The 12,666-nt window shown below is 34.0% G+C and overlaps 1 protein-coding gene across 1 annotated transcript in view; it reads right to left on the reverse strand.

The window, feature by feature from the left end:
* LOC130663777 (polypyrimidine tract-binding protein 2) overlaps positions 1-5,716 on the reverse strand; it is a 142,689-nt gene extending 136,973 nt beyond the window's left edge. Inside the window, exon 1 of the mRNA XM_057463223.1 lies at positions 5,699-5,716. The gene's annotated coding sequence lies outside the window, so the exon portion shown is untranslated. The remainder of the gene's footprint in view (positions 1-5,698) is intronic.
* Positions 5,717-12,666: the final 6,950 nt, after the last annotated feature.

Raw genomic sequence — 12,666 nt, forward strand, 5'->3', positions numbered from 1 at the left:
CGAGATCTCATCGAAAAATCGTCGGCAAATCGATAACTTCAAAAAAAATAAGGTGGAGCGAGCCTGAATCAAGTTTTATTTTTGACCCGGGAACTACTTCTTACAATCGTCGAAACGTAAATCAAAATAATGATAAAACCAATTCTGCTGATAAAACCTGACTAATTAGTTTCTTATAGCAAGCAAAAAAAGGGCACTGACTTTTTTCACCTGTGATACTCTGTGATACACGAAATGAATATAAAGTGATGATAAAAAAAATTTTAAAAACGAGTTACGAGCCCGGGTCATTTTCTTGTGACTTCAGTTCGCAGCAGTTAGGTACGAGATAAAATTTTCCCAAGTTCATAGTTCACATGCACACAGATAATCTCCAGTTCACTTGGTTAGGTTTCTCATCCACTTGTACGTATTCTAACGCACATACATATACAGCAGCAACAGCGATGATAGTGTAGCACACGCGGTAGCACATACCTGGGATATAATCCTTTGGTCACAGGGCCTACATCAAAGCCCAAGTCTATGGTATAACATATTCTCTATGAGCATCATACCAGGCAGGCTAATATCTCTCTGGCGACACACTTTTCGTTACTTCAATGTGTATATATGTACATATATATGTTTTTCATCTCACTACCGCGCACTCACGATTCAAATTTTAACAGAAAGACCGATTGAATATAGCCAAAAGGAATGTATATGTATATGTATATATATTAAAGGTAGAGAGTGAATGAATACCCAGAATCCTCTGTCATTTCTCGTAGAGCAAAGTGGGTTGATTATATTCCCATGGTGAATTAGTCAGATGTAGAGAGGAATGGAATTTTCCAACAAAACGTAATATTGGTATTGGCTTGTGCTTTTATCTTGTTGCTCTTGTATAACTCTGTGTATACCAAAACAATTTACTTGTAGAATTAATTACATTAACCATTAAAATGGTAACAAAGAAACTTTGTAATCAAAGTATGTAAGTAAATTTATTTACAAAACCGAGTAATCATTTTTTCTTTCACGTTATTATTAAAATTTTTATTTTTTGTGTACTTTGAGTACGGGCGTATCACTCAATTGTTTTCTCATTTACCATGAAAATAAAGCTCTTTTGTGTGAATAAAACGATGAAGATAGTGTGCCTTGGATATGTGTGAGGGTATTATGTGTGTTGCAGAAAGTAAAAGAGTGAGAGATAGTGAAGAACGGGAGATTATAAATGCTCCGTCGGGACGAGATCCGCCGGCTTAAAAGGTAATTATATCGCGGTTAGAAAGCGCAAGGCTTGCATGTACATTTGTATCTATTAGGCAACGAGGTCGAGACACGGTAACAATAAGGTCTCCCACATCTCTCGGACAGATCGCATTAATCATTCCCGGAGAGCGGGATCCTACATCAGGGAATTGTTACTCCTGTTGTTGTTATTGTTTAGGGTTTTATTGTGAATAACACCAGCTAATTTTTATTCCATTTCACGCCCACGGTTTTCCTACTGATAAAAACAGACACTATATAATAATAACGATAATGATGATGATGATGATAACAGTAAAACAAATATATATGATTGTGGATGATAACCGTCTTTCATAATGAAGAAAACAAATCGCACAATTTACAAATCGATCAATCATACTCAGACATATGTTACGCACACACATTTATTCAATAAAACATGTCTTGTTAGTGAATTTCTATTTCCATGTACGAATATATATAACTTCTAAAAGGTATATAATAATAATAATAATAACAGTAATAATGTACTTAGCCTTACAAAGAAATTGATGGATAAGCGCAAATGGAATACACATTTTTTATCCAGTCTAAATCCGGTGACTTGTCCATGTGGATCAATGCGGATTCGACGCAGCAGAGTATTAACGACCTATCGACCAATCCTAGCACGGTCGTTTCGTCATGAAGCACCATCAGGGGTTAAGATACATAAATATATATATATATTTTTCCAACATACCTACTACACACTTATATAATGGACTCAGACATCATATCATCACCAAAGTATTGTTGCGTGTCAAGAGTTCATTTCACTAGTAATTTTTGTCCGTGATAACAATCACTTACACTCTATACTCTTATGCCTATCATACCATCTGTCGACAAAAATATCCACATATGAAAACAGATATATAAGATTTATGATAATAAAAATATATAACCATAACAATACGTGGACAAATAATAGTCTAAGTGCGTGAATCTTATTATTGTATCCTTATCTGCCTAGCATCATTGTCATTATCATTTTCAGGTAATACAATACAATACACAGACGCAGTACAATGTACACGCATCATACAGAGAAAGCAACGTAAAGTTTGGAAATGGTTTTGTGACGCTGCGAGGCGGAACAATTTGTCGCGCGGGAAAAGCCGGTAGCGGGCGTCTTGTGGATTGAAAGCCCTGCTTGGTTGGTTGGTTGGTTGGCTGCTCGCTTGCTTGGGATTCCCCCGTTTGCCCAGGGTTATCCTTGAGCCTCTAGAAAATTGAGCTTCGCAGCTTATTAAGCTCTGTCGTTCGTTCTCTTGCTTCCCCCGGTTACTTTACCCAGGGCTTTCATTTTCCGCAAGACCGACGTCACTTCTCTCTCTCTTTCCTTCTCTATCTTTCCTTTTCTCTCGCCGTTGAACCACGCGATATCGCTATATATATCTTTATTCATCCACGAGCGGCGCACCTGCACCATTCGTCGGCTCGTCGCGGTATCCAACAAGACGTAAAACGTGGTGTGCAGTAGCACACTTACACCCACAGCACAACACACAAGACGGGAGAAAGACGAGTGAGCATTACCGCGTAAGATGAGGGTAATTTCAAGCCAACTCTAAGCAACCCACCCATCAAGACTCGATGTCTTCTTCTACTTTTACTTATTCTACTTTCTCTCCTTTAAACTCTCCACTACACTGTATCCTCTGTACTGCAGCTACTACTGATTTTGTACTGCGCAAGCCCGCGAGTATTTCAAATATTCATAAACAGAAAAATTTAACTTTTAACAACTTCAATTTTCTTCTTCATCAGCAATAAAAAAGCTAATAAAATAATAAAACATTGGACGGTAATTTAATTTAAAAAGAAAAAAAAATTTTTTTAAACTATTAATGGGTGAATTAATTTAAAATTTAAGATGATAATTTTTTTAGTGAACCCAAAGCAACTGGGCTTAGTTTAGCGGGTGTATATCCTATATAACATTTGAATGCTAGATAGTATTATGTTCAATACACAATAAGCTGAGGGAATCATCAAGAGGATTATACGGAAAACTTAACCTTGTGTGCATCGTGATGATGAAGTGCGTAATCTTGATGGTACAGGACAGGACAGGACAGTAGCTCAAATGTGCATACATATAGACACATATGATCGGTATATAGTCACAGAAGCAGCAGTAACAGCAACGTCAATGGGGTTATATAGGGTTATATAGGAAAGCTGAGAGCGACTACGCCTTTGTCGAAATGCAGATGAACGGGAGTTTGTCCGGCGAACCGATCATCATTGGCGTACGTTCGATGCTCTAATGACTATTGTTGTCTATTGAGGATCATCCCTGAAAGCTTGGATCTGACCCAAATTGTCCGAGCGTGCAACCCCGAGACTCCAACCGGAACACGTTTCACTCTATCTCTCTCTTACATACACGGCTTCTCTGTCCAATAGAAAGCTCTTGGGCTTCAGATTGCATACACACATGCATATATCTCTAGATCATTCTATAGGTTTATATACATCATCTAAATATGTACGTCCACTAACACAACTACTGAAACTCAGGTCTTTTGTTTTATGTTAATTGAAACCGTTGGAATAAAAGTCTTTGCTAAATATCTACCTTACTATAAACACAACCGTCAAAGTCCAAGGATAATAATAGACAAAAAAAAAGCAGATGAGATGAGATGAGATGAGATGAGGCTACTGAACAGTACTACTGAAAAAGTACAAAGAAAAAGACGTCAGAATAGCAAGCACTATCTCTCTATACGTATAATAATTCCTTTGACAAGATGAAATTAAATTTTCCGTTGATTATTTTACTCTATTTAAAATTTTTTATTTATTTACTTTAAAAAATTTTTTCACTCCCTTTTTCTTGTCAACCGTGAAAATTAATTACTGAGTCTTTGCACACAGAATCTCCGTGGTGGTGAAAGGGCGGGTTATGTACAGCATTTTGAAAGACCTGAAACGTGCTTGGTGCACCCGCAAAGTCCTACAACACATAACACCCTATGTGTTGTATCTATATGTTACACACGATATAGAAAGGGTATAGCCGGTAGCCGGTAGTCGGTAGCCGGCAGGTGGTGGGTGGAGGTCAGAGTGAGAGGTTCGTACAGCAGAGGCAAACGTTTGTTCCGATATTCCTTGTGCAAAGCGTGAAGGGATCAAGCTCTTCGGATTAGCCGCGAAAGCCTCGAAACGTGGTCGGCTTCGCGCGCACACATCGCTTCTACGGTTCTGCTCGGCTTTTCTCGCGTGTTACTAGTCGTCCTTTGAAGCGTATTTTACTCTGCATATTTAAAGTACCTTCACTTGTCCTCCTACATATATATATATATATACTCTACTCAACACCAATGCCGTTAGCTAAAGAGTAGTCTGACCTAGCATCATTCGTTTTACCTTGCAACTGTACAATCACTCACTCATTCAGTCACTATTTCTCACCAGTGAGAGTGATGTATACTACATGTATATATATATATATACCAGTCTGGAATAGTACTCTATATATACTTATATGTACGTATGTATGTATGTATGTATATATAGAATATAGATAGAAAGAGCATTACGACAAGGCAGACGGTAGTCGTACAATTTGAATTTCAGATTCCAACGGATTCAACGCCGCAAGCGGATATCCGGATATCCGTTTGGTCTTGATGTTTCGCGAAAGGATCACCTCAGGATACTGAAGAGAGAAGACGGCGATCAGAGTGGCTGCGAGCTAAAACCGACATACAGTATCAGTTTACCTCCTTTATAACTATCGTATACTTGTATACTTTGTTCCTCTCTTATCTATATAGAAAATATGCTATATGTACGTAATACCCATAGAGTAAGCCATACCTTTCTTAAGGTTCCCTCATTAGTTAGGGTCAAAGTTTAAAGTCTAGGCCATAGTTTGCGCTCCCAAACTATTTTGCTGACCATCAAAATATCACTTTAAGCTTTTAGTTTATTTATTATGCTACTTAATTTAAAATAAATATTTTTAAATTTACTTACGTTTACTGATCAAGTTGCAGGATGACGGGATCAATTTTTAAAATAATAATTTTTGAAGTTAATTATCTTGTATGTTCCATTGCACTTAGTTTTATACATATTTTATGGTAACTAATTTAGGTACTTATTTATTTATTTAAAAATTTAAATGATCCGCGAACCGATTTTTTTTCTTTACTCTCAAACGCTATCATTTTTTTTTAAAGCAAAGACACAGAATTAAGCAGACAAAAAAGTGATACAGAGTAAATTTAAACAGACATTTACAGAAGTATATTATTAAGTAATCGATAGAAGTATGTAAGAGTATTATCGCGTGCAAAATAAATTTCGAAAGTGGGGAAAAATAGATGCAGTAAAAACAAAAAAATAATAATAAATAAAACGAACAAAAAAAAACCAGTAGTGCAACTGGCCATCATACCTTATGCCCGCTGTGCAGAGTATTTCTGTAAAGTGAAAAAGAAAATAGAAAAGTTAGAGAGAGTGTATACATATCATGAAAAATAATATCATTTTAAAGGTAGATATATAAAACAAGTATAAATGTACATAGATATTTATATAATCGACACGAGACTAGAGACAAGTGAAGCAAGATGTCGGAGGAAAAGTTCTAATAATAATAATAATAATAATAATAATCATAATAATAATAGTGTCAGCAGTAGTAGTAGTAGTAGTAGTAATAGTAGTAGCAGTAAAACGAAATAAATGAGAAAAAAAATACATATATGTATATATATGAGAGAAAGAGAGAATTGAGCTTAGTAATACACAGTGATAGAATAAAGAAAGAGCTTGCAAGAACAAGAGACTAATGCTATAGAGTTTTCAGCAGCGCCAAGAGTCACGGAAAGTCACTCAAGCGTGCTAGTCTCCCAATAGCACGAGCTGGGGAATCGCTGAATTGTAGAATCGCATGGGACATGCTCGCTCGCGCGTTTTATCGTGAATATTAATATCGTCCGGGCATTCGTGAGTCCTTTACCCCCGCCTTCACATCAACCAGCCCATGCCCCTTTAGCAATGGAGCAAGATCTGTATATGTATATATATATACATATAAATACAAAAATATGAATATTCCAACGCGTTGTATTGACCAAAACCACCTCATACCTTATACCTCTTCGATTTATTTGGCATTTCGACGCGCGACAACGAAATCTTCAGCAAACTCGCGCTTGCTTACTATTTTTACTTTTATTTCTTTATTATTTTCATCAGCTTGTAACTTTTTATCCCAAGTTTATCGCACTATGTATACTGTAAACTAGAATTTTTTAATACAGATAGAATCCTAGAGTACATTATTTTATTTATAGAATCCAAGTAATCTGTGAGATTGAGTTACAAATCACACTAAAGCTCTTTTTATTTATTGCCCGCTACTAGAAGGTATCAAGTTTAATTTTAAATGCAACGATTAATATAAAATCAATTTAAACAAATATATTATTTAACGATTCAATTGATTTATTTAACCTCACCATTGCAGACAGTAATAATGTGCGATCAAAGTTTCTGATATTTTTAATTAATTGTTAATATACCTTTCATTTATTATATTAATTAAACTGCACCCAATCTATTTCATCAATTAAAATTTTATAAATTTAAAATCGAACGTTTTATTGCAAAATTACATATTAATAAATCCACAGTACTTTTATACTAGTTAATTAAACTTCATTTTATTATGAAAAAAAGTTTTAAGTACATTATTATTTATTTACACTGTAAAAAATTTGCGGACTGAACGAGGATTAAATCCGGAGTAAATTCGGAGTGAATACGAACCGGATGACCGTTTATTTATTTAATCCCTTCGTAGTAAAATTCACTTTGAGGGGAGTTTATTTTGCTACTAAAACTCCGGTTCGGAGTGAAATTCACTGCGAAGGAAATTTATTTTATTACTGAAACTCCGGTTTGCAGGGAATGCAAATTGAAATAAAATCCAGATCACTCCGCTGAAAAAACAAACTCTTTATTTACTCCGTATACGAAGTGATTTTTTTTTCTCCGGAACTCCGAATAATGGAGGAAATTCAAATTTAAATAAAATCCGTAACTACTCTGAATTCACTCCCGATTTTTTACAGTGCACTATTGGGTAAAAATGATCAATACATTACAGTTAGTCTTCAAACATTTATTTTTATAATCTTATATTGTATGCATTTATATATTTATTTATATCCAATAGCATTGCTAATAATTATTGTATATTCTACATAGAGACAGAAACTCCCTTTTGTATGGGCTATTAATAATGAAAAATATCATAGATGTAAAATACATATTTCTCGATGCACTTTTTCAGCGGACATGCCGTTGGGTCTCTTCCCAGTTGTCCTATAAATATCACATTCTCTCACAATTCCAACTATATTCGTGTTGATGATAAGATTTTAATGTCCATCTATATCTAACTATCCACACATATATACATATACATAATATGAAACATATTTTACTCGGTGAAAAGCCATTTAAAGAACTCTATTATAAAAACAAATCCACACACAAAAAAAAAGGATTTCTTGACCCGAAAAATTTTTATTTGTCCCAAGAACGTTTTTAAATTTTGAATTGAAAATAAAAATTTTTTTGAGGCGGGAAAAAATCATTTCTAGTTGATAGAAAATTTTTGTTTTCATTTTGTAATGCAAAATATTTCTTGCGCCGTTAATCATAAAATGACAATTAAAAACAAAAATTGTTACTTGGGTAAAAAATTTGATAAAACGTCTAAATAGTAACGTACGTTGACTGTCTGGTTGTGATAACGATAACGAGTAATGACGATGTAGGGTTTAAGTTGTGTTGTATGTAAGTGAGTAAGTGAGCATGCAGAAAATGACAATAACCGTAGGATAACTACGAGCAGAAAGACGAGAACGAGGACGAGGGCAAGGATAGAGAAAGAGCGGAAAGGACGAAGAGGATACGTTATGCGGATGGTTTTAAAGGGGTTGAGTTGAGTTTAAGGCAAAGAGGGAAGAGGGAAGAGGAAGAGGAAAAGGGTTGGTGGTAAGCTTTGTACAAAAGGCTAGGTGAGAAGAGGAAGACGGTACACGAGGCTTAACGGCCGGAGGGATGCTTTCAAGTTATAACCGTGGCATCCGAATCATGCTTGATACACACCACGTGAATCCTTATACTTCTATACCTCCTTCTACGCCTCATTCTCCTTAAACTCTCTATCGGCATCTATATTATACACAACACATCACAACTAGCTTGGTTGCGCTGCACTGCTAACAACATTTTACAAGAGAAATAGCCAAATCTAATATAATAGTAACCTAGAGTAATTAAATCATTACACAAATCCTATTACATTATATTGCATTAGTCAAGCCATCAAATATTTACTATTCAGAGTGTCTATTCTACTGTTTATTAACCATTAAATTATGTTAGTATTAACAATATAACAATAATAACAATAATAATAATAATGATAATAATGACGATAATGATGATGAGCAACTCTTAGTTACTACGTGACTGTTCTAGTTAAAATACTTCGAGACACACAGCCCTTAAAATCCCTACGAAAAGTTTCCGAGAGTTTTCTGGCTGCTTGGAGCCGGTTTTCTTCACTAATCTGTTGCCCTTAGTAAAGTTAACTCTTTTTTGGTTAAAAAAGAGATAGATTCACATCAAGCTATCTAACGACACTAAAAATTTCAATAGTTTAGTTTAATTTAAAAATTTTAATGATTCTCTTAACGAAGTAAATTTCTGTTTTTAGTTTACTCTCCAAAAATGAATTAGCAAACTCTCTAAACATGAATTAGTGAAAATAAGCGAATAGTCACTAATTCTGAGTGCCAACCGAACCACTTTTTGAAATTAGTGGTTCGGTTTGCACTTGGAATTAATGAATATTCACTTATTGTCACTAATTCATGTTTAGAGAGAAATTCATGTTTTAGAGAGAAATCCACTGCGAATCAGTGGATAGTCACTTTTTATCCAGCTATAAGCATATCACTAATTTAACCAGTGGTACTTATGGCTGGTTCCCAGTGCTATGTACTAATCCGCAGTGAATCTCACTAATTCATTTTTAGAGAGTACAGTTACTCAAATTAATTGGATTAGATTAAATTTTTTTCTTCAATATATCTATTGATATGTACACTGTAAAAAGAGCGGTGTTAAAAATGGACTCATTTTAACTCCGCCCGGTGTTAAAATAAAATTACACCGGTGTAGGAGGAGTAATTCACCGGTGTTAAAAATACCGGTGTTAAATCAGGGTAACCAGTGTATAAGCGGAGTAAAATCGGTGTAAAAGCGGGGTAACCGGTGTAAAAACGGAGTAATACCGGTGTAAAAGCAGGGTAAACTGCGTCCGCTTGGAGTATTAACTTTAAAGATTATAAAACACAAAAAATGTCAGTTCTCTATGAAAATTAATAAAGAATATTATTTATTAACAAGTAGAGTGATCGAGTAAGTAAAAATATTCACAAAGTAAAATATTTTAACATCGGTAAAGAATATCTACTCCGGCGGCGGCGTTATTTTAACACCGGAGAATTTTTTCTAACACCCGTACTGAATACTTACACCGGCGGCGGCGTTATTTTCACACCGCTTTCGGGGGTGAATTTAACACCGACAATTTTAACACCTACACCGCTTGGACTTACCCCGGTGATTTTTTACAGTGTACCTATATTATATATTTATTTTTCTCAGAAAAAAAATTAAAATTTTTTCGCGCAAAATTTGAATGCACATAATTTGAACCATAACAAGTAATAACTTTTCTAACGATACCTAATTCGACCGTGTATTATTGAGTTTAAATAATTTATTGTGAGTCAAACCGTGAGTTAAGATAATGCCGAAGGGTATCGATGCTGATATATAAATAATTAACTGATACATGCACTCGTTAATTTAATAATGAAAAATGAGGAATCTATATAACGTTTAATAAATAATGATCAGTGATGTCGAGTGTGGCGATATTAGGAATCCACCTACATAATGTTAAATGAATAGCTAATGTAACATGTTTACTAGTCCCGGTGAAACAATTTTGAGGCATGTCATTGTAAGTAGTGATGATTGATCAAGAGCTCGCCGATATAGGGTATACTCTTGAACGTACAACACTAGTTATAGTTGTTGCTGTTGTTGTTGTTGTTGTTGTTGTTGTTGTAGTGCTGTTGCTGGTACTGGTACTGTCGAGTGTATAGACAACATAACATTACGTTGTTGCCAATATCTCCAACAGTTCAATTAGCCGGTTATTAAGCACCTGCCTGGCAAGGTTATATGCCTGGCTTGGATGCTTGACCACCGATCTAATGCATTCATGCACCACTAGTTATAAGACCATACAATCTATAATGAACTAATATCGTCATGGACAATTGATTACTCGTCATACGTCTATTAATATTACTTTGTGTGATTATAAATATTTTTTTTTTAATCTATAGCGAATAGAAAACAAATAGTAAGTAGTGTAATGATGGGTGAAGAAGGTATTGATGTATGAAAAATAAAATAGATACACTGTAAAAAATTTGCGAAGTGAATCCGACGTGAACGCGGAGTGGAATTTCACTCCGAAGGGAAGTTTCGGAAAATATTAATTATAAAAAAAATTACTAATACATAGTGAGCTTAGGTCTTTGATATTTTGACATTTATATTGAGTACGGAAATAATTACGAGCTCCTTTTCCATATATTCACGCGAAATGATTTTTAAAAATTATAAGCAGCTGATAATACAACTGGAACAAATATACGTCCATTGAGTCACAAACTGTCGTATGACTTAGATCAATCATATCACGAGATATCATTTCATATTGTACCGAAATATAAAATATTCCCATAAAAACTATGCCATAGCTATTCAATAATTTAATATTTTCACTATGTATTATAATATATGAAATTATGATTTGGCGAGTTACTCAAACATTTTATAAATTGAAAACATAATATTTTAAGTTTAATTATTAATATCTAAATTATTTATTGAAATAATTATGTTTCTAATTAACAGCTGTTTCTATTAAATATAAATTTATTTAAGGATTAAAACTCCGGACTGAAGTGAATGCGGATTGAAATAAAATCCGCGTCACTCCGAAATCACTCCACTCATAAAAAAATCCCTATTCACTCCGCATGTGGAATGATTTTTTTTAAACTCCGGAACTCCGAGTGGGAGTGAATTCGGATTGAAATAAAATCCGTATTCACTCCCGATTTTGTACAGTGTATTTTTAGTGGTGCGGTAATAAATGAGTTTGACGATTGTTAAAAAAGATGAAGTTAAAGTTTTATAATATAATGTGGTAAAAGTCTGTTTTGATGAAAGAAACTAACTGATTTTTTACTTTATAATAAAATAATATATAGGTCTCCTGGGAAAATCTATATAAACGATTATAACTTTTTATCGGATACAATTTGATTTGTCAATATTCGAGTTTAAAATTAAATGTAGCCTGGTTTTCGCGTCTCGTAATAGTCTGTGTCGTTGACGGATCCCAAGCTCGGTTATCTCGTTAATGAGTCGGGCTCAACTTTTCTATCGTGAATGCAAATTAACAACCAAGCAACCAACCAGCGAGCCAGTATAGAGATGAGGAAGATCGAGAGTGAGGTGAATAGACAGAGGACAGAGTGACGAAGATCACGAAGCTTCGGGAGTTACGGAGATAAAAAAAGTGGTAATAAAATAAAGTAAAAAAAACGAGAAAGAAGAAATCGTAAAAAAAAGTTTTATAAAAACAAAATGAAAAATCACGGTTCGAATATAGGGATTTTGAGGGTATGATAGATTTAGGTTCATTGTGAAAAATCTACGATGGGAAATTTCATCCCGAAATACCTTTTTTTTTTTTTTTTTGTACCATTTTTTGTTTCTTCATATTTTTACCTTCCATTTTTCTGACTCTAATTGATCCTTCGTTAGATAAAATAATAGACTCTAGTTAGCAGTATGAATTTTAATTGTCTATTGTTTGTAAATACTATAATTTCATTTTTGTAAAAAAATACAATAAAACTGATTTGATATTTTTGTTTGCCTCCTTTGCTATTCATAATGAAATATCCATATTAAATTCTCCAATTTCAACAATACTTGTATCATAATATATTATTTACAAAATATTCAATTTATTGTTGCTATTGTATACGTAATCAAAATGTATTGAATCAAAATATCCTATGGCAATACGTTAATTAATTTCATAATAACAAAATGCGAGTAAAAAAAACTAAAAATAGAATATCATAAAATTGGCATATGCCTGGCGGCAATCTATTTGTTATATATATATACATATACATACATATCATTTACGAAAACACAACCGCGAATTACTTGTTCTGA

The sequence above is a fragment of the Microplitis mediator genome, chromosome 2 (genome assembly GCF_029852145.1).
Source record: "Microplitis mediator isolate UGA2020A chromosome 2, iyMicMedi2.1, whole genome shotgun sequence".
Classification (NCBI taxonomy): domain Eukaryota; kingdom Metazoa; phylum Arthropoda; class Insecta; order Hymenoptera; family Braconidae; genus Microplitis; species Microplitis mediator.